General features: G+C 43.3%; 1 protein-coding gene across 2 annotated transcripts in view; it reads right to left on the reverse strand.

Annotated features, from left to right (window-relative positions):
• LOC116939854 (troponin I, slow skeletal muscle-like) overlaps window positions 1–11,741 on the reverse strand; it is a 95,939-nt gene extending 84,198 nt beyond the window's left edge. Inside the window, exon 1 of one of the 2 annotated variants that reach the window (XM_032948779.2) lies at window positions 11,658–11,741. The gene's annotated coding sequence lies outside the window, so the exon portion shown is untranslated. Of the gene's footprint in view, window positions 1–1,223; window positions 1,412–11,657 lie in introns of those variants that run through there. The other variant, XM_032948778.2, reaches the window with a different exon arrangement.
• Between the last annotated feature and the right edge of the window lie 9,724 nt (window positions 11,742–21,465).

The following is a 21,465-nucleotide window of genomic DNA, read 5'->3' on the forward strand; positions in this document are numbered from 1 at the left end:
CCCCACTTGCTCCAGTCCATCACAGCGCATCATTGCGTTCGTGTTCAACCGCGAATTCAATGCGTACATTCACATTACGTTGGGAGTTTACGTCAACGGTAAACTGCCCACGACTCGTTTTTTTTTTAATTCGTGAAGGTATCGGTGGCACTTTAGAAGCAACATTGGTTTGTCTCGCACACTCTGTGTAAGAGGCTACCCACACGCTTTCGTCTTGAGGTAAGATTGTCGTATCGTAACTGGGGCACCCACCGTAACGAAATGTAAACGTCGAGTGTATTTAATATGTGGATTAACTGATTGTACCGCAACCATTCTGGAATGTAGTTATTAAAGTTGTTTTGCACGTGCGAAATTGTGGGTGTCATTTTAACGAGTTTACTAAATGATGCTCTGGAGCCAAGAGCCCCCTATCGATGTCAACCTCAAGTGGCTTACATTTTTTTTTACGCAGTCTTGTAAATTTATGAGCACATGCATTAGTCGTACTCCGAATGTCCATTATACATGTTCGCTGATTTAAACCAGAGTTTTGAACAAGATGCACACGTTGGCTAAAAGGTAAACATACAACTGAGTACACAATCCGGACACCATTTGGTGGAAACACCAAAAAGCTTAGCAGGCAATATTCACATTTACATGAAAACTGGATGCGGTTTAAATTTTATTCTAGGTCATACACGGTGCCAAATGTAGTGTTGCTGCAACGCAGAGTGCCTTCACTGCAAATGCCTTTGTAGGAGATTAGCGCGGAGTTAGCAATGATCCCTGTGTGGAGTGCCCTTTGGAATTCCAATCGCAACAGCTAAAGCTGTGCAGAGGCGCTAATTAGCAGCTCTATAACACACTCCCTTCATTCACAACGCGCTCCTGTCAATAGTGGCGGAGCGAGAAAACACGGCAACCTCGGCCAAAGCCACCGGCTCCAGAGCCATCACCGTCGCGACGAGGACAGTCAAGCACGCATTCACGTGCATTGTCAACGCAGCAGCGCACATATTTGGAAATAATCACGCAACAGCAATACTAATCGTAACGAAAGGCAAAAAGTAAATGCATACGCGTAAAAAAGACTACTACAAGATGTTACCACGTGCGCAATGATTCCCCCGGCATTATACAACAAGCCGCGTGATTGCAACAATTGAATCTGACATTTGAAACAATGCTGCCGTCGCATCTTCAGGCAAACGAAAGGAGAGGAGAGAGCGCGTCTGTACCTCGCAGCCGCGCGGCGTTGATTAAAGAGGCTGCAGACGATCGCGCGGGTAGGCGGCCCTGCGAATGTGCTCGGAGGAGAATTGTGCGCGGCTGCTTTTTGAAGTGGCGAGTACTCCTAATAAGCGAACTATAACGACAAGAATTTACCAGCCGTGTGTACGTGCGCCCTAGGGGCCACTTGAGCCACGCATATGCCAGCGCCCTGTCTCCGCCTTATAAGGGCCAGATATTTCGCCACGGACTCCAAGGAACATTTGCTTTTACCTCATAAACCAAAACTAAATATAAATCAGCCATCTGTCCTTCTGATGTTCTCAAGCCGTTGAGTCCTACAATGACCACACCGCGTGATTAGCAGCGTATACATCGCCGCTGTTTACTCAATTATAAAACAAATGTGTTGCGGCTGACACAATGTCTTAATAAAGCAGATGGACCGATTTCACCAGTCTTACCATTTTTGGAATTGAATAAGAAGCATACATATTTAATATCCTCGGCATATAATTGTTATTAGCCATGTACATCTGAGCTGTAAATTATTTACTTTGTTTGACAGCAACATTGCCATGTGTTGACAATGCCCATTTCTCCGAGCCTCGGTTATGTTTGCATCGTGGTGTTGCGAAATAATGGTGGCATGTGGAGGTATTCATCCACCAGTGGATTGACCTTGACTGACGATTAAAATAAGTTTATTTATTTATATATAACTGTAGAGGATGGGCATGATTACGAATGCAAGAGACATGGTCATGTTCGGAAAAAAAAAACAACAGTGCAGATCCATATCAACGCTCTAAAAATAAAGACTTTGTTGAAAGTTTAATGACTTTTAAGGAAAGACTCAGTGGTTACACAACCGTACATGGCACGCGCTTGCTCATGAGGTGAGGTGTACGGTTAATACTGTAATCATGTGCGGCGATGCAACCACGCAGAAACGTTGTGATCTGCATGCCAAAATGCACTGTTAGTAAAACATCCATTGATTCTGGAAATAATTTCAATGTAACGTGCGTGAATACGATACGTGCCGCCGTGGTCTCGCTGTTATCACACTGTGGAAATTGCAATCCAGAGGTCGTCGGTTTGAACTCCTCGCACGCCGGCTGAAACAATGGGGCACGTTCCTTGAATGCCGAACTTTCTCCGGTACCCATCTGCCCACCCAGAACAATAAATGGGTACGGCCACAATTAGTGAATTGGCATGGCGCAAGTCGTGGGCTAAAGTGTGGGGAGCATATCCTTCCAGATTAACCTGCTTAGCCTGTTATTTCGATTTTTTTTTTAACATGTCGCTGCCACAGACGGATATAAAGGTATGTCTTCTCTAAAGCAATGTGCTCTTCCCATTGCCACGCTTAAATATGCGTGTGCCAGCAAATAGACATTCTAGATTTGAAGCTTTCGTGACTGCAAGGATCCATACTCTTTGGTTCTATTCGGTAAAGTCACGTAGGTAATTATGGATAAAGATTCGTACAACAAAATCCAGAACCTACTCAACGATGGAAGTTACTCAAAAATTTAAAATGACCCTACTAATAGCCTAACTATAAAAACCAACAAGATCATCACAAGTTCGACCTCCCTAATCGAACCAACTGAACGTCCCTCCTTAAAACCTTCTGCTGCAAGACCCCCTAGATTCTATGGTCTCCCCAAGATTCATAAAGAAGGCACTCCACTACGACCCATCGTATCCACGATCAACTCCCCTACCTATAAGCTAGCACGTTTTCTGTCAGATACCTTGCTAGCTTTCACTGGCAAGACCTCCTCAGCAGTACTTAACTCAGCTCATTTGGTATCTTTGGTCAAATATGTTGTACTGTCCCCTGACGATATCCTTGTCAGCTTCGATGTGGTCTCCCTGTTCACCAAGGTCCCGGTACCTGACACCATTTAAATAATTGAAAATTTGGTACAACATGGACTAGACCCCGATACACCTGTGCTGATTAGACAGTGCCTCACCAATACCTACTTTACTTGGAATGGCACCTTCTACAAACAAAATGAGGGTACCCCCATGGGTTCTCCCTTATCACCAGTGATAGCCAATGTTTTCATGGAGAAATTTGAATCAGACGCCATCCAGACTGCCACTCTGCGCCCAAACCTTATGGAAGAGGTACATTTTGTCATCTGGACTTCCACCCTCAGACCTTCCCTGTGGAAGAGATATGTGGATGACACTTTTGTCATTTGGCCACATAGCCTCCCAGCTTTGAACCTTCTCCTACACCACATCAATTCTAGACATCCCGCCATCAAATTCACCATGGAAGTGGAGAAAGATGGCAAGCTACCATTCTTGGATGTTCTGTTTGAGAGGAGACCTGATGGCTCACTGGGGCATTCTGTCTACAGGAAACCCACCCACACAGATTCCTACTTGAAACCTGATGCCCACCACCACCCAGCTCAAAATAATTCTCTCATCAAAACATTATACCACAGGGCACATTGCATTTCGGACCAACACCACCTGACCAGTGGATTAAAACATGTACACCTGGCCCTCAAGAGAAACGGATACTCTGACCGTACCATCTGCCAAGCTGTTTCTCCCTCCATACAGAAACAACCACTTGATACTCCGGTCAAAACCATCACACTACCATATATAGCAGGCGTTACTAAAAAGATCTCCAAAATTCTAAACAAACACAAGATCCTGGTCCGGTTCAATATAGTACACAAAATCCGTGACCTGATCCCATCCGTGAGGGATGTCGTTCCTGACTTACAGTACCCCGGGGTTTACAAATTGAGCTGCACCTGTGGTGACTGCTATATCGGGGAGACGAAACGACATGTCTCTGACCGAATTCGCGAGCACAAATCAGATTTGAAACACGGCAGAACGAATTCTTCTGCCGTAGCTGATCACTGTTACAACGCTGTGTGTGATCACGATATAGTTTTCTCCGATACCAAGGTTCTCTGCAAACTCACAGGCTTTTATCAGAAATTTGTCCACGAGGCAATTCAGATTTACAAACACAGACACAATTTCAACCGAGAGGATGGTTTCAAATTAAGCAATCATTGGAAAGATGTTCTAAATCAAACCAAACATTAAACTAATTTTCAATGGTACAGTATATTTATTCAAGTAGTGGTATCCCAAATTTTCACAGCAGCTTATTTCCCTACACACCAACATTATGTAAACTAACCCCCCCCCCACCGTGCCGGTCCAGTACATCATTTTATGCTAATTCCTTTGTCAAGGCGTTTTTTTGTTTCCTCCCACACAGCTTAAAGGACGTGACCTGGGCTTGCTGTCTTCACTCCAACGCTGTCCTGTGGACAGTCCAGTCCCTTCACCTGATGAAGGCCACTTGTGTTGTGGCCGAAACGTCGTGATTTTTTGTTATTTTATTTTTACCTATGTGACTTTACCAAATAGAACCAAAGAGTAAGCAAATAGACATCTTTATGATTAAATGAGAGCATTTGATTTAAAGTCATAACCTTCGTTCATAATGTTATCAGGCTCAGGGTTTAAATATATATTTATTGAACAGGCCAAAAAATCTGTCCAATTAGCAACATGTAAATGAGCATTACAATTCAGTCAGGATACTTTCTCTGAGCATTCGTTAAAGGTGTGGCTCTTTAAGCCGCCGGCTCACTCACTCGTGCCACTGATTAATGGAAGGGCCTCCGCCAGGCCAGTGGTAATTATCCATTCCCTACGCAGGGATGAGTGGCCCGCAAAATATCTCGTGTGAAGCGATCGAGGAGAGATGAACGTCTTTCATTAGAGCCAGAACCCTTCCCATAGCCTCTGTCAATAATGCATGGCTTGCGATTAGTGCACGGTATTACGGCAACACTTGCCCTCTGCACAGTATCCGGTCACTTTACTTCGTGCATCGTGTGGTTCCTGAGCGAAAGGCCCAAACGACTGAAACATCAAGCGACCAGCAATCAACAGCGTTGTCGGAAATGCAATCGACAGGCGCTCACGTATTTTTTTGATCGATCAAGGTCAGAGATGGGAATAGTGACGATGGCAGAAGGGGAATTCCAAAATCGAGCAGTGCGAGGGAAGAAACAAAACGTAGAATAGCTTCACAAACTCCAATCCTCATGACCCAGCACGGTTCGCCTTTCCAAGTTTACCAATCCGTCCATATACAAACTGAGCCAATGTCATATGATTGCTTAACATGTCCTGCGTGATGTGGGACAAGCGTGCAAATATTTGTGTCCCACGTGCTTTGAGAGCGCTGATACATATTAAGGGCACTTGGGATGCGGAGAGCACTTTTTTGCCTAATTTGGCCACCAATTCTTCTTAGGAATGGAAATACAACCTCCCCCAGCTACCAACAAACGTTGACGATGTGCAAACATCGCGCAGGGCCAGACACCCCTTTCTTGCCCCACACGGTTGTTGTTGATGGGTACTGCCTCTCCTATCATCTTGCAGAAATGCTCAACACATTTGCAAACCTGTTCCTGGGGGTCAGAGACTAGATCTCCATTCCTCTCGTCAAGTAGCATTAGCCATCACGCGAACTTTGGTCATCCTCGCAGCAGCGGCTTTTTGCTAGCAATCAAATAAACACGGTCACTGCATCGCACGATTTCAGATGCGCTTCTGCGACCGTCTGGAACGCTCTTCCTTCCGATATGAGAAAACCACTGGAGCTATGAACTTTAAATCTTGATTGAAAACGAATTTCTTTAGAAGTGATGTTTGTGTTAAATTTGTTGTCCCTCCCAACAATCCTTCGATTAGAATGGTTGGCTACGTACGGTGTGAAAGAAGTTCAACATACATACATAAAAAGCGTCACAACAGGAGTTGCGCTGCAAGTTATTTTCTGCTATTAAAAGAGTGATTTGTGATCTCAGGCTGCCAACGCAGTTGCTATCGCAACTACTCTACCACTCATCCTTGCAATGCTTTATGGCTCTCTTAACCTCAATGCAAATGCTGTAGAAAGTCTTCTCATTGTGTGGCACCAAATTTTGTAAATGTAATAACGGGTCTGCTGCTTTCTATCAGCCAGATAAAACACCTCCCATCAATCAGAGCTACTACGGAGGTGTGGACTGGGGACCCCAGTGCAGCCATAGCAGCTGCATAAGCCACAATCGTGAACCTCATCTGTTTCTTGTCACTTTCATTATTGTCACTTTTCTCATTCGACTCTGGCTGTATTCTCTCCATGTGTTGCTTATTGGCTGTCCCAGCCAGTTACCGTTTACTTAACGTGTATTATTGTGTGTCATCAGGTGCGTGGGAATGTCAGAATCAGAATCTTTATTGTGTCTGCAGGAGGAATCCGATGAGCTATGAAGCTCTTTGTCAGAGCTATCCAATATGGGTGGGTCAGCAAGTTACAACAGCAAATACACAAAAAACGAAGGGCTTTCTAAATATAAAAAAATGGGAAACAAGTCACTAAATATGAATAAATACGTACATACATTAATTGTATAAGTCTGATTTGTATTGTCAAATGTGTTGTAGTTTTCTACCATGAATGTGCCCCATTTTTGTAATCTGTAGACATGATTAGCATGGAAATGCCCCGTCACTCTGCAACCAGAGCCCAATCGATACTTTGCCCCCACCCTCTCCACCTCAATGGGGGCAAACCCGTATTTTGGCTCAGCAAAAACGGCATTGTAATCAGTGGCCAAATGTTTGTATCCCTCCGTACCCTTGGCCCAGCGATGGATACATCCTAAAACCATTTGGGGGTCACCGTCCAGAATTCTTCTTGACGAGCGTCAGCACAATTGTCCGCCGAATTTGACTTTTTTTACTATCACGCATTTTGACATTAAAACAAATATCTTCCCTCCCAAACACAGTGCATGTATTGCATTGCGCCGTCAGCATTATATAGCAAAGACAAAGATCTCCCGTATAGCCTTAACAGACTGCTGGGGCAAGTGCTGTAAGTGAGCACCTATGAATTAGAGAGCGCGCACACACACAGTAGACCCCTCGTAACGACGGCAATTGGTTCCACGAAACCTCCCGTTAAGTGATTTGGTCGTTAAACGAGATGTTTGCACTTCAAAGCGCAGCAGTCAATGAATGCAAGCAATGCCCCAACGCTCACGAATGGACGTTGCTGATTGGCCGAGGCCTGGTCAGACCACTTTAGAGCTTGCCGATTGGCCGAAATTCGTGCCCGTCGTAAGGCCGTCGCTAACAGGGGGAATGGTCGGTAAGCGAACATTGGGCTCTACGAAGGCCCGTCATTACTATACACTACTATACATTACACTATACACTACACTATACACTACACATTGGGCTCTACGAAGGCCCGTCATTACTATACACTACTATACATTACACTATACACTACACTATACACTACACATTGGGCTCTACGAAGGCCCGTCATTACTATACACTACTATACATTACACTATACACTACACTATACACTATACATTGGGCTCTACGAAGGCCCGTCATTACTATACACTACTATACATTACACTATACACTACACTATACACTACACATTGGGCTATACGAAGGCCCGTCATTACTATACACTACTATACATTACACTATACACTACACTATACACTACACATTGGGCTCTACGAAGGCCCGTCATTACTATACACTACTATACATTACACTATACACTACACATTGGGCTCTACGAAGGCCCGTCATTACTATACACTACTATACATTACACTATACACTACACTATACACTACACATTGGGCTCTACGAAGGCCCGTCATTACTATACACTACTATACATTACACTATACACTACACTATACACTACACATTGGGCTCTACGAAGGCCCGTCATTACTATACACTACTATACATTACACTATACACTACACTATACACTACACATTGGGCTCTACGAAGGCCCGTCATTACTATACACTACTATACATTACACTATACACTACACTATACACTACACATTGGGCTCTACGAAGGCCCGTCATTACTATACACTACTATACATTACACTATACACTACACATTGGTCTCTATGGAGGCCCGTCGTTAAGCAATTAGTCGTTAACAGGGTTGGTCGTGAAGAGGGGTTCTGCTGTATTTGAGAAGTAAAGCATGGGGTGGCAGTGGCTCGAGAGCCGAGTCTCTCGTTGATTTTTTTCATGCATAAGATGCTCGAAGCACTGACAGACAACTAGCGTTTTGACCAGAAAGTTAGACGGAGCAATTGCAATATGTCCCAACCTGTTAAAATGACACACGGTGGGGGGGGAGTGGTATTTAATAGATTCAGCTTACATCGGCGGGCACCGCCCTCGCAGATAGCACTGCGTGAATGCCAGTGGAATAGTGCCGGGTCTCGCTCACCACCTCCGAGGTCCAAGCGCTAAAACCGAACCCCCTGCCACGGGGGCACTTGAGTCTTGGTCAATAATGAGAACCCCCCCCCAGAAATAGATTACCTTTTGACTTTTGTATTTTTGTCGGAGTGTGTGGTTACTCTCGCTGCGCACTATTCCCCGTTTGCGGCTCCTCTTGCACGCCGCTCGATCACTTTCTACAATCCGATCTCTGCAATGCTCAGGGATTCTGGCTATAAATGGCACGCCCCTCGCGAGCCAATCACATTGAACGAACTTGCGATATTGGAATGGGTCACTGTGCCATGGTAACGATATTTGCCGATGAATTTGTATTTTTTATTTTAGTGTCAGGAGCATGCTAGGCTTTGTTGCGGTGAAAAAAAGGTTTAAACATTTCCATGAAACAAATGAAGTGCCTACAGACACACATACTTAATACAAACAAGCGAATCAGTGGTGACACTCACGACCTGAAATCCAGCACTTTGGAGGCTGCGAGGATTGGCGTATCACTGCATAGATGCTGTGGAACTCCCTTCCCGTGGGCGTTGAGGTTCCGTAACCCCGGGCCGCCATGAGACGGCACAGCACTCTTGTGGACTCCCAAAGAACATTTCTCCCTCGCTCGCAAGAGTTTTCTCCGCACGCTTAGGTTTCTTGCCACACGCATAAACACTCTTTCATTGGCTGATAACAGCCCATGATATATAGAGGACCGTTAGAGCTTGGGAATGGTTTTTTTTACTTGATTCATCGCGCATCCGAGTCGTTCTGTCTCCTTGAGAGCGAGAAAATACTTATTGCGAAGCAGAAGTCCTTTATGAATTTAAATGAAAAAGTTCTATCCCGTTTGCCATTTGACTTTGCAGAGCAATATTATCGAGCAGCGTTTGTTGAAGCGAGGAAAGTTTCGCTTGCCGAAATAAGCAAACGGAGTTATGTCCTAATAAAGGTTTTTGGGTTAGATAACGCAAGTTTAAATGTTTCATAACCCTCCACCACCCGACACAGCAAGTTGGTTTGTCACGTAAACGAAACGTGGCCATTATTTGCTACTTCAGCCCACCAGTGTGTTGGAGAGTAAATCCACAACATTTACAATTCGGATTTACTCTCCAACACACCGGTGGGCTGAAGTAGTCACTAATTTGCACGTTTTTTTTTTATTTACGTGACAAACCTTACTGGCTGTGTCGGGTGGTGGAGGGTTAGGACACATTTATACTTACGCGATCTAACCCAAAAACCTGTATTATAATAATGTCGGTCATGAAAGCCTACGTGTTAAACAGAGTTATATCAGTTTAACACAGAGGCTTTCGCGACCCATGTAATCCATGTAATAATTTACTCTCCAACACACCGGTGTGCCGAACTAGTAACGAGTTGGCATGCTTTTTTAAGTGCCAAACCTTACTAATTGGCTGTCGGGTGGTGGCGGGTTTAACGACACATTTATATTTACGCCATCTAACCCAAAAACATATTATGGACAAAAGAAGTTCTGATTAAATGTACCTATTTTTGCGTTTATCCATAATGCTCTATTGGCAACGCATGTCGTTATATTAGTTCACATACGTTTGGATCATGGTTAATACATTGAAAATAAGAAAATCAAAACAGTACATGTTTTTTTACAGTAACCAGTACCACAAAATGTCAGTCCCCATTTTTCACGGCAACAATTTTTACATTACAGAATTTCATATCGACCACATGTAGTTATTGCACTTTACATATTTACTACGTGTGAGCACTATTACATTTTACCGAAATGAATGGCACATTTCCCCAGTTTTTATGTTATACAGAGCCGTGTGCACTATAAATGTAACTCTTTGTAACATTAATGCATAATATTTCCATTGTTTTAAATTCAATTCCTTCAGGGTTATCCAGCCATGCACGGTGGGGGAATGTAGGCCTTCAACAAGAATCAATGATAGAGTCTCGGTTATCTTCAGCTGGACTCCAGATATGCAAACTTATTCAGGCACAGAAACTGTAATTTTCAATCCCAAAATAGAAACCAATGGTATAAGAATGATCCGGTGATGCTGCTGCTGCTGCTGCCGCTGCATTGGCAGTCGTGCACAAGCACAATTAACACAACTCAATGCTTTTCAGAAAGATTGTTTTCCACTTAAGACAGTGTTATCGGTGAATGGCGAGTGTTTACGTTTTAACGGTATAGGCTGTAATCCAGCGTATACTTTCTTCGCATACGTTACCAGAACAACCTTATAGTACAAAGGTGCAAAGATATTGTGCTGCATATTAAGACGTGCTCCCTCACTCTTAACGAAAAGCTTAGCCAAATGAAGCCCGCTTTTATAATGCGCAAAAAATGAAAAACGTGTGAACTCGGCGCGCAGTCAATGCTTTATAGAGCGGGGTTCATGTTTAAAAAATTTGACAGCATTCACTGTAGAACACGATCTGAACAGCTCAGCAGCCAGATGTATTGCTTGTTATGCAGCATAGAGGCATCTTGAAAAGACATTTATTTTTGTAAAGCAAACATTAACAACATTAAATTAAGTGTCATGAAATGTTTCAAGATTACGCGAGAAAGTAAACGTTACATCTAAAGTCATTAAATATATATTGGTCTCGTAAAAATAAACATTTTGACCATGTGCTGGTACATCTTTAGAGCGTGTGTGTTTTATTTGGAAATACAGTTCACCCTGGCGACTACTGTGGTGTGCCTTGTGTTAAGTAACAAAGAGTGTGTCCACATTTTGTTCCCTTATCATCATGGCAAAACATGCTTTATATCGCCACTGTACAATCAAACCTTCTATCGACACAAGCCGCACGCGACAAAATGGGTACAAAACTGCACTTTGCCATTTAAGATGTCAAAATAAAACCAAAAATCTTTTTTTGGCGTAATATCATCAGCCAACTACTAGGTTATTACATGGTTAAAGGCAAATACGCACGAGAAAAATAATCTTAAAAGCATTTTAACGACATACTATAAAATGCAACATTTTAAGCGTCAAGAGTATTTTATATTATTATTTTCATTTGGTATCGTCATTGAGTAAAAACAGAATTGCAAGCAGGGCTTACCGCGTGCTCCGAAGTGAAATTCTAAATCTTGTAGCCCTCCAAGCGTCACGTTTCTGTGAGCAGTGAACTCTAAACAAGAGCGACCATGGTGTTCTCAGCTGTTGATGTCTTGACAGGTTTAATATGCATGTACATACACACATATACACACACATATATATCCATTACAGCAGGAGATCCACTGCTGCAGTTCTATAATCCTTTAATGCATATGATAGGTACTGGATTACCATTAATACATACACATACATTATTAAATTGGTTTATTAACCTTGTAGGGTCACATTTTCAAATGACAATGAACACCATTAATGCAAGACCACGACCAAAATGCATTCACATGAAATATACACATCAACACATCCATTTTGCGACGTTACTTTCATTGCCGTCAGATGCATTTATTCTAACGTATATTTTTTTTTACGGAGCATCATATGCATTTTACAAGCATTACTCAAGCCAGAGTGTCTCGTCGAATCTAATCCTCATGTGTCACATCAGCTATTTCGGTGCAGATTATTTCCGAAATGAGCCCCGGACGATATGACGTAATTGACAAATTATCAAATGCAAAAGGGGCGATGAACCCAGAGCAGGACAAAATGGAGAGGGCATGAGGGCCTTCATTATCCGTTTGCTCGCGCTCACTCGAACAATTATTTTTTAAATGAGGACAGAATGCCGTGAAAAAAAATGTCAGGATGGACAGTTTGTAAAGCAAAAATAATGTTTTAAGGTTTCCAAGAAAATACAAAGGGCAGCCAGACCAGTTTTTTTCTAATAATAGGGTTTTTCCCCTTTTTTGCTGGCAACAAAACTGAAACCTTTTTACAAGGATTCCTGTCTGCATTAACCACAATACCTGCAGTGAAAATGCAAACAAAAAACATACTATGATAATATATGCATTGTCCTTGAAACTGATTGGTCCACACAAAGGGACGGCTTTCTTTTGAGCCTCGATCCAATTGGTGCTCGACCAGATGACGCCAAAATACATATATATTCATAGTATGTTTTATGTTTACATTTTGACTGCAGGTATTGTGGTTAATGCAGACAGGAATCCTTGTAAAAAGGTTTCAGTTTTGTTGCCAGAAAAAAGGGGAAAAACCCTGTTATTACATTTTGGAACTGGCAAGGGAGGTCTAATGATGTAGATGCTCACATTTTTTTTCTATTGGTAAATATGCTGAAAATATTTTTCATTTACCGTGAGAGATGAGTGCCTGTAAGAGTTATTGACAATATATATCTTTTTTTTATTTGTGGGCGAATTGGAGAACCATTTGTTTGATTTTGGGCAGGCGAACATTGAGCGGTGATTCAGCGCAAAATAAACTAAACACTCATGTTGAAGAGACTACGTGGCTGTGGATAAAAAAACGTAACGTTGAAGCCGTCATTCAGTTCCACTTTGGCAAAAATAACAACTTTGTTTGAGGAAAGTTATCCCGTTACCGCATTTTATGTACCATGTTGAACTTCTTTCCCACCTTACATAACCAACCGTGCTAAGCGGAGGTGCGATTAGCACGGTTGGTTACGTGACAGGCACCTCCACCAATAGGGAGCTGCCTTCTACCGTGCCTCAGGCCACACGAGACAAAGTACGTTCACGTGGAATGCAAAGCCATGGCGGAAGCACACAATATTGCAAACAGCTTTAATTTTCCCTGGAAATCTCTTGTGCAGAATACAAAAGCATATTAAAGTGATATTTTACAAAGAGTTCTTCCTCTTATTCAGCATTATTATCCGTGGTTAGCTGGATGGATAACAAAGACAAGGAAAGTGCAAAGAGAGGGTATGTTAGCAGAAGATGCATATTCTACCATTGTGCCCTTACATTCTGAGACCCTTTGGGCAGTAGATGTATTTTTGGGTGCCCAACCCAGCAGGCATACTTGCTTTAGCCCCGAGGGCATGTTTGTCAGGTTGTTGGCAAATGTTTTCTTTAGCAACCGGTCAATAGCCATCAATCATCACAAAGTGGTAGAACGCAGTGTGACAGAGTTTGAATATGGTGGATCTTGGCAAAGTTAAATTTACACCAAAGTCAACATTATATTGTCATTCCAAGCATAAGTGTTTCCTATCCACATGTCACAGGAGACAATACACACTAGTTCCTATAGGCGCATTGATATGTTGCTATTTCGTTAAGTTCAATTGTTCGAAAGCACTCCAACCTGCCCCCATCCATCTTTATATATTCTCCCCTAGATTTCAGGCCGCCTTCATCAATAACCAACGGAGACATCCATACACAGCGGTGTACCTCTTCACATACCTTCAGTCGCTCAGCAATCGTGTTCATAATCTAATTATATTGAGCTCAACTTTGTAGCCTTCTTCATGAAGTGTTTCGATAACGTCATCATGAGTATGTCACAAAAAAAGGACCGAATGAGGAACGTATGGATCATGGAAAATTTGCAAGTTAAGTAACTTGGCTTGGCAAGACACACCTCGAAGGAGGGGTGGTTGAGACCGACGACAAAGTGGCATCCAAAGGAGGGAGCTCGCCTAAGATAACATCCGCCATGGAAATATTATAGAGCCACTCGTGTGCAATTATAATAATTATTTCAACTTGTAATGCACCACACAGCATCCGCTCACTCTCGTAGAGAGAGGCGCGAGGAACCACAGAAGAGCAGGAAGGCAACCACACGATGAACCTTTGCCTATCGTTGCCCAAGTTCTGCGATTCTCTGTGGGAGGAAACTGGAGCACCCGGAGAAAACCCCAAGATTGAGTTGAGAACACTCTATCCCATACAGGTAGCTCAGAGTTCACTCGACTTAAAGCTTTTCTGACTGCAGGAATTCATATTATTTGGGTCTATCTGTAATTAAGTCACGTCGGTAGGTTCAAAGAAATTAACAAAAATCTACGACGTTTCGATCGCAACACAAGCGACACAAGCGCTTGTGTCGCTTGCGATCGAAACGTCGTAGTTTTTTTTGTTAATTTATTTGAACCTATCGACGTGACTTTACCGAAAGATCCAAAGAACAGAGTTCACATGTTTTTGCTGTACTGCCCTCTCCTGGCAAAACTCGAGGTATGACACCTCTACGCCGACGGGAAGCCGCGTTTCACATTAGTCACATTAGTGCGATATCCTCCGATCCACGCTGCCTCAACACAGTCCTGGATTAAGAGGCATGCGTGACCACCTCCCGGCTCAATGGCTGCTGTTTGTGCATCGCTGCATCGAGTGACCGCGAGGAATGCCGACTTGCGATGCCTTCTTCCACCAGTGAATAAGGACCGTGGCTGACAATGACGACGAGTTCACAGAGGCCTCTAAATTAACCCGTGTGCGTGAATGAGCAACGAAGCCCGAGTGTATTCGTACCCGGCTTGAGAGTTCACGCGCTATTTAAAACCGGTTCTGACCCTATTTAAAACCGGTTCTGACCCACAATTTGTTTTTGTTTTTGAATAATTAGTGGGGCTCTGATGTTACCATCACGTCCCCCCTGCGTGGATAAAGACAACATCTCGCACTGGCACTGGGGGGGTGCCACTCCTCGTGAAAGCAAAGCCTTGAAGAAGGCGAGTGCCAAGCGCGGTTTGCATTAATTGGTTCAAGGGGCTATCTGACCTTTCGCTTCGCCAAGGCGTTCAATGTAGTTGTATTTCAGCGTGGATGCTCCATTTGTAGGCTTTGTTAGCCTCCGTCGGAAATATCCTAATGATAGCAACCGTAAGCCACGTTTGACGGGATTGGTTTGTGCGTCTATAAATAAACGCACGCATGCTGTGGCTGTGGCAACTGTGGAAAGAAATCTCGGAGCTAACTTTATGGCGCATGTGTTGTTCTCGTTTTAGGGTGGTTGCTATAAACAGTAAGGCGGCTCTTATCTAAAACCCTCTATTATCTACAGGGATATGTGCAAATATCTAATTATTTCTGTTATATCCGCAACTTTATCATTTACCTCGTGTCTGCAAATTCCTATTATCTGTAATTGTGATGGATAAGGAAAACGTAGCAGAAGGGTGCTAGAGCCATCCTAATATCATACCTGCTGGATAAACGGTTAACAGCCAAGACAGCAAGAGCAGTATGGACAAGACGCAGCCTGGACAGGAGGCCGCATCTTCATTCTGAGATGCCACGCAAGTTGCTTGGGGGACTAAGAGGCGCCCAACGTATGAGATGCAAATTGTTGGGCAAGGTATGCCCGTATTATAGTGTTACACCATAATGTATTTTATAAAGTTATATTGCCCAAGTACGACTTCATGTTCATGCCATCGCTTGTAAATCAGTCACTTAAGAGAAGGAGGAAATCGAAGTTGAACTCACTTTTGATTATGTGCCAACAGCGAAGTGCAACGCGTCACAGTGTCTGCAAACTTGCAAAAGATCACCAACCGAATATAGAAGCACACGGTCATGATCGTTTACGTTTGACGCTGAGTGGAGTGAGGAGGTGGCGATGATTGGCAGACGTTTCTCAAAACGCGATCGGCAGTCGCTACCTTCTCTCTTTGCAACTTTTGCGCCCGTGGACGTTGCTGCTTGCTCCACTTTGAAGGGGACTTTCTTTCTCTCCGATTCAGATTCTCGATGTCAATATTAGCAGGCTCAGGTCTCAAACCGGCCACAGTCTCCCTCTGTCCTCGGCTGATGCTTCGCGATGCTGATCAGAGACGGACTGGGACGACAAAATCGGCCCAGGGATTTGTAAACACACCGGGCAAAATTGCCGTGCGATCTCTTTGGGCCATTTTGGGCTGGGTCCAAAAAACAAATGGGCCGGTGAGGAGGAATCTTTGGGGCTGCAAAATATGGTGGGGACTTAATGCCAACTGAGAGCGTAAATAAGCAATGAAGAGTACCCATTAGAGGTAATAAAAAAACAACATGTTTTACTCTGATTATATTTGCAATTTCCCCACCAAGAACCGGCACATCGACCCTTGGAATGGACCGGCCCACCGGGGCATTTGCCCTACGCGCTGCTAGTCTATGGCCAGTCCGGGCCTGATGATGACGACAATGAGCTTAAGCATCGGTTGCTTTCTCCGTCGCTTGCGACGTCCAGTTACTGTGAATCGCCGTGGCGTCAGTTCAGATTCACAAAGACAATTGCTTGAGACAGACGGCCACACTATAGTCCGGTTTCTTGCCTAGGTAGTAAAGTAATTCAGAATTTCGCATTGCTGCAACAGCAATCACATTGCAATTGGAGGAACCGCGAATATAGTGAAATGTTTAATCGTTTATAACTCATCATGGCTTAAAGCTTGCCTGACTGCAGGAGTTCATATTCTTTGGGTCTTTCGGTAAAGTCACGTAGAGCAATTTAAACTTTTTTTTAGTAAATGTACACATTCTCGTAAATTTGTTTGTTCTACGTGACTTTACCGAAAGACCCAAATAATATGAACTCATCGATGTGTTGAAGATAATTTGAATCCGATTACACGTTAAACACCTACCGACCATTAACTTTTTCAACGATATACAACGTGCCAATGGTATCTATTTGCGCAACGTGGCAACGCAACTTACACACACACATTAGCGTCGTTATATATAGCTAGCGACACTAGGCGTGCCACCTGTCAGAGTTTGACTCAAGCAGTCCGGGAAATGGCGTGTGGTTGTTCGGGGTGGCAAAAACTGATATTGTTCCGAAGTGACTCGTGCACGAGGGTGGACCGGAGGGAGCCGTGCGCTGAGCGAGCAAGTGTGTGTGTGTCATACCCGGCTGGGCTGCTTGGGTTGACAAGTGGAACGGGGGATTACTGTTCGCGCGTGTGTCAATAAATACGGAGCGTATTTTGTTTGTCGAAAAACAAACGGGGCACACTTTGACAAGAACCGAAGTGAAGAGGTGCGTTGTACCGCAATGCATTTCCCCTGCCTCTATAGTGCGTGAACGTATTTATGATGCGCATCTACAACGCGGTGTGGTTTGAAAGATTGATTGCCCGAAACAAATGTTTTTTTCAACACGGGGGAGGGGATGGGGAGTGCGGGGTTAAAGGGGCTCCTGATTTAGCTTAATCCCTTGACGGTTTCCTGTTTAACGCAATCAGCTACAGAACGAGCTGAATGTCCACGCAGTTGCAAATGTGTTCTATTTTAAGTCACGTGAAAGTTATGCATTTGTTTTCTCCTCGTATCTAAGGTGGAATTATATGTGCGATGTGGTTGAAAAATGTACGTTTTGTAACCTTCGGTGTAACATTTTATGAGTTTGTGCAAATGATTGTCAATGAACATAGACTTGTTGAATATATATAGAAATTAACTTAGACTCAGAATGCCGCAATGTACATCCCGGTTTTGGTGTCCACATTGCCTATTACGCCTCTGGGTATGGCACGTTTAGTGCGGTAGGACCTGTGCCTTACGAGGCGTTTGATCAGCCTGCCACCACAATGTCTTGTAAAGCGAACAACTTTACTCAAAACCACATAAATCCTAAGGGTGAAGCTATAAAAATATAGGACAAAATTATTGCAATTATTATTATTATTCGTGTCAAGTGGATTTTTTTTTTATTCAGAACAGCCAAACATGCCGCTTGTTACTTTTCTGCTCCGAGTAGAGGACTGTCCACCCCTCGAGTATAAACGGAGCCAAGGCAGGTAAAGCCCTGTGTGTTCTCTGGGGATGCTGTTCTTACCTCCCCTCCTCTGTAATGCGAGAGAAAGAGACAATATTTTATTGTAAAATCAACAATTTAGTGCATACCGCCAGCTTTCTGAAGAGTCAACAGTAATTTATTTATATCATGAGTCTCAACCCTGCTATGCAACGTGGAATTTGCACCACTGGTTGAAGTTCAATGATTCCGTATATAGCTTGTTTGGGCAATGCGACACATTAGTTAGTTGTTGTGTTTAACCAGAGGTGAGAATTCACTTGCAAGAGTGACCTGGGTCATCGATGTAATAAATAAATAAATAAAATAAAAGGACAACAATGAAGCAAATAGAAATCGGTGCAAAAACAACCGCATGGAAGTCAGGACAAACAAAATTAAACGGCTTTGCAGAAACATTACAAATACCGAACAAACATAAATAACACGTTCAATTAAATATATTAACCTGTTAATTAAATAAATGTTACAATAAACCACTCCCAGTGTGGGGTAAGTTAGAAAACATATTTACGACTATTCTTAAAACGACGCTATCGCGGCTGTGCCAACCATTCAGCCAAGTAAAAAAATGACCAAGCCTAAATTAAATGAAAATAAACAATATGGCATTTTCGACCGGTTTCTGTAGAAGGTACTAAATAAATAATCAGAATATCAATAATATAATCAGCCACATGCTTAGTTCGTCAACCAAAGTATGAATGGATCTACCAGAAAAATGTCAATCTACGTCAACTTTTTTGGCAAACTGACATTTTCCATGATAACCAGCACACCCCTTGCTTTAACATCATTAGAATCAATCTAACTATTTCTGACAGCAAATTGTAATAAAGGATATAGGGTGGCCCAAAACTCAGGACGCGAGGTTAAATTAATTTTAACAAATCACATCAGGTTATTGAATGTATTTTAATTAATGTTCAAACTGACTACCATTAACATGAATGCATGCAGGAATTATCTTGTGAAATGAATTTAGGACCCTTTGAACATTCATCAACTATATTTTCTCTAAATTCAGTCAGTTGTCTTTCCATTTTTAAACGTCATCTTAAAAGGAATGAGAAAAATAGATACAGTATGCATAAGATAAATTATTAACTTAAACAATACACCATTTAAATGTTATAATGCCAGTGTTTAAATAAATATAACCCTTTGTGTTCTGACTTTTTGATGAAATTCTATAATTCATTCTATTTTTTTATTTTACCAGGTAAGGCCCAATGAGCTATGTAGCTCGTTTTCAAAAGCAAACTGGTCACAAATGATTGCTCAATTAAGAGGCTTATCAAGTGGAATTTAACAGCAGTCAAATAACTCTAAACGCATGCTTCTAAATGTGGAGGGAAAAACAAGAGAAGATGGAGAAAAATCCACGCGACCACGAGGAGAACATGCAAACTCCAAATACACAGCAGCAGGCGTCAGGGTCGGGATCGAACTCACGCCCTCCTGGACACCAGGCGAGGTAGTTAACATCTCATAGCCACCGTGATGATGAGGGAGAAAGACACGCAAACTCCAAATACACAGCAGCAGGCGTCAGGGTCGGGATCGAACTCACGCCCTCCTGGACACCAGGCGAGGTAGTTAACATCTCATATCCACCGTGATGATGATGATGATGAGGGAGAAAGACACGCAATCTCAAAATACACAGCAGCAGGCGTCAGGGTCGGGATCGAACTCACGCCCTCCTGTGTACCAGGCGAGGTAGTTAACATCTCATAGCCACCGTGATGATGATGATGATGAGGGAGAAAGACACGCAATCTCCAAATATACAGCAGCAGGCGTCAGGGTCGGGATCGAACTCACGCCCTCCTGTGTACCAGGCGAGGTAGTTAATATCTTCGAACCGTAACTTTCCACCCCCACCGGCCTAGAGTTTGTGAATATTCTCAAATGATCGTGATCCTCGATGAGGGTCCATCGAGGACAGGGGGCCTTGAGAGAGGAGGTTGGGGCTTCACCTCACCCAGTGGTGAGTGATGGCGGCAGCTGTGCGTTCACGAGAGATGAAAACTCTTCCTAAACTCAGACCATTCACTCACATTTCGCTACTTTTCGCGGTCCTTTCTGCCAAAATATACAGTTACAATTAGGAGTATGTTTACGCGATCTAACGCCAAAAAAGCCTCTATTATTATGGATATTGGTCGCAAAAAGCATTACATGTTCAACTAACATAACTATAATCATTATGTTACTGCATTCCCTCTATCTATATGAACCTTATCTCTCGTTCGTCTGTGACTCAGATCACCTACTCACATGTATCTCTCCCCCTTTCTCTCTGAATACCTCACTGGGCCCGATTCATGAAGTGAGTGATTTCCAATTTTCTTGGAAAGTTCCACCGGTTGGGAGCTTTCTGCAAAGCCATGCTGCCCTATTCATGAGCTTAGTCTGGTGACATTTTGTAGGAAACAAAACTTTCTTGAGTGCCCATCAGGTCCACAAACAACAGCCTAATACCGCATTGTCAAATTGGGGGAGGGGGGTTAGAAAGCCGACAATTCAATTACAGAATCACGATGCACTGGCATAATCGTCATCCATGGTCAGGGCAGTCCAATCATGTCTTGATCTGCTAAAATATCCGCGTGTTACACACGCACACCCGCGTGTTGCAACACGCGGGTGTGCGTGTGTAGATGGTTCTGCCTTTTCTGGAGCCATTCCGCGCATTGCAAAAACCCTCCATGCAACTTGCCGGATAGGGCTTCAGAGGGCTGAAGCAATGGAGCGCAGCAATGCTCCTCTCAATTACACGCAGACACACCAATGCCTGTTTATATCTCTCGAGGCCAAGATGTCATCGCAGGGAATGCCGTTTATGTCACCACTTCTTGCCATCACGTCCTTCTGCCATATTCCTTAAACAGCTGCATCGTCGACACAGCGCCTTACGTTATTGTTTCACTTGGGATTTAAATGCCTATTTCTGACCTGCTAGTATCCGACCATCTGGCCTTGTCTTTATTTTGGGCACTGCCCACCAAGTACCAATCCAATGCCTATCACAGTCGCCTGAAATCTTCTGCAGCAGCCTGCATTTCTCAATTACATCAACAACACCCTTTTCTCACATTCTACTATGAGCTTGCAAGTTGTGACAACATTCCTGTCGTCCTCCGGATACAACCGTATTTAAC

The sequence above is a fragment of the Petromyzon marinus genome, chromosome 7 (genome assembly GCF_048934315.1).
Source record: "Petromyzon marinus isolate PM22_M1 ecotype Great Lakes invasive population chromosome 7, UKy_Petmar_22M1.pri1.0, whole genome shotgun sequence".
Lineage (NCBI taxonomy): Eukaryota > Metazoa > Chordata > Hyperoartia > Petromyzontiformes > Petromyzontidae > Petromyzon > Petromyzon marinus.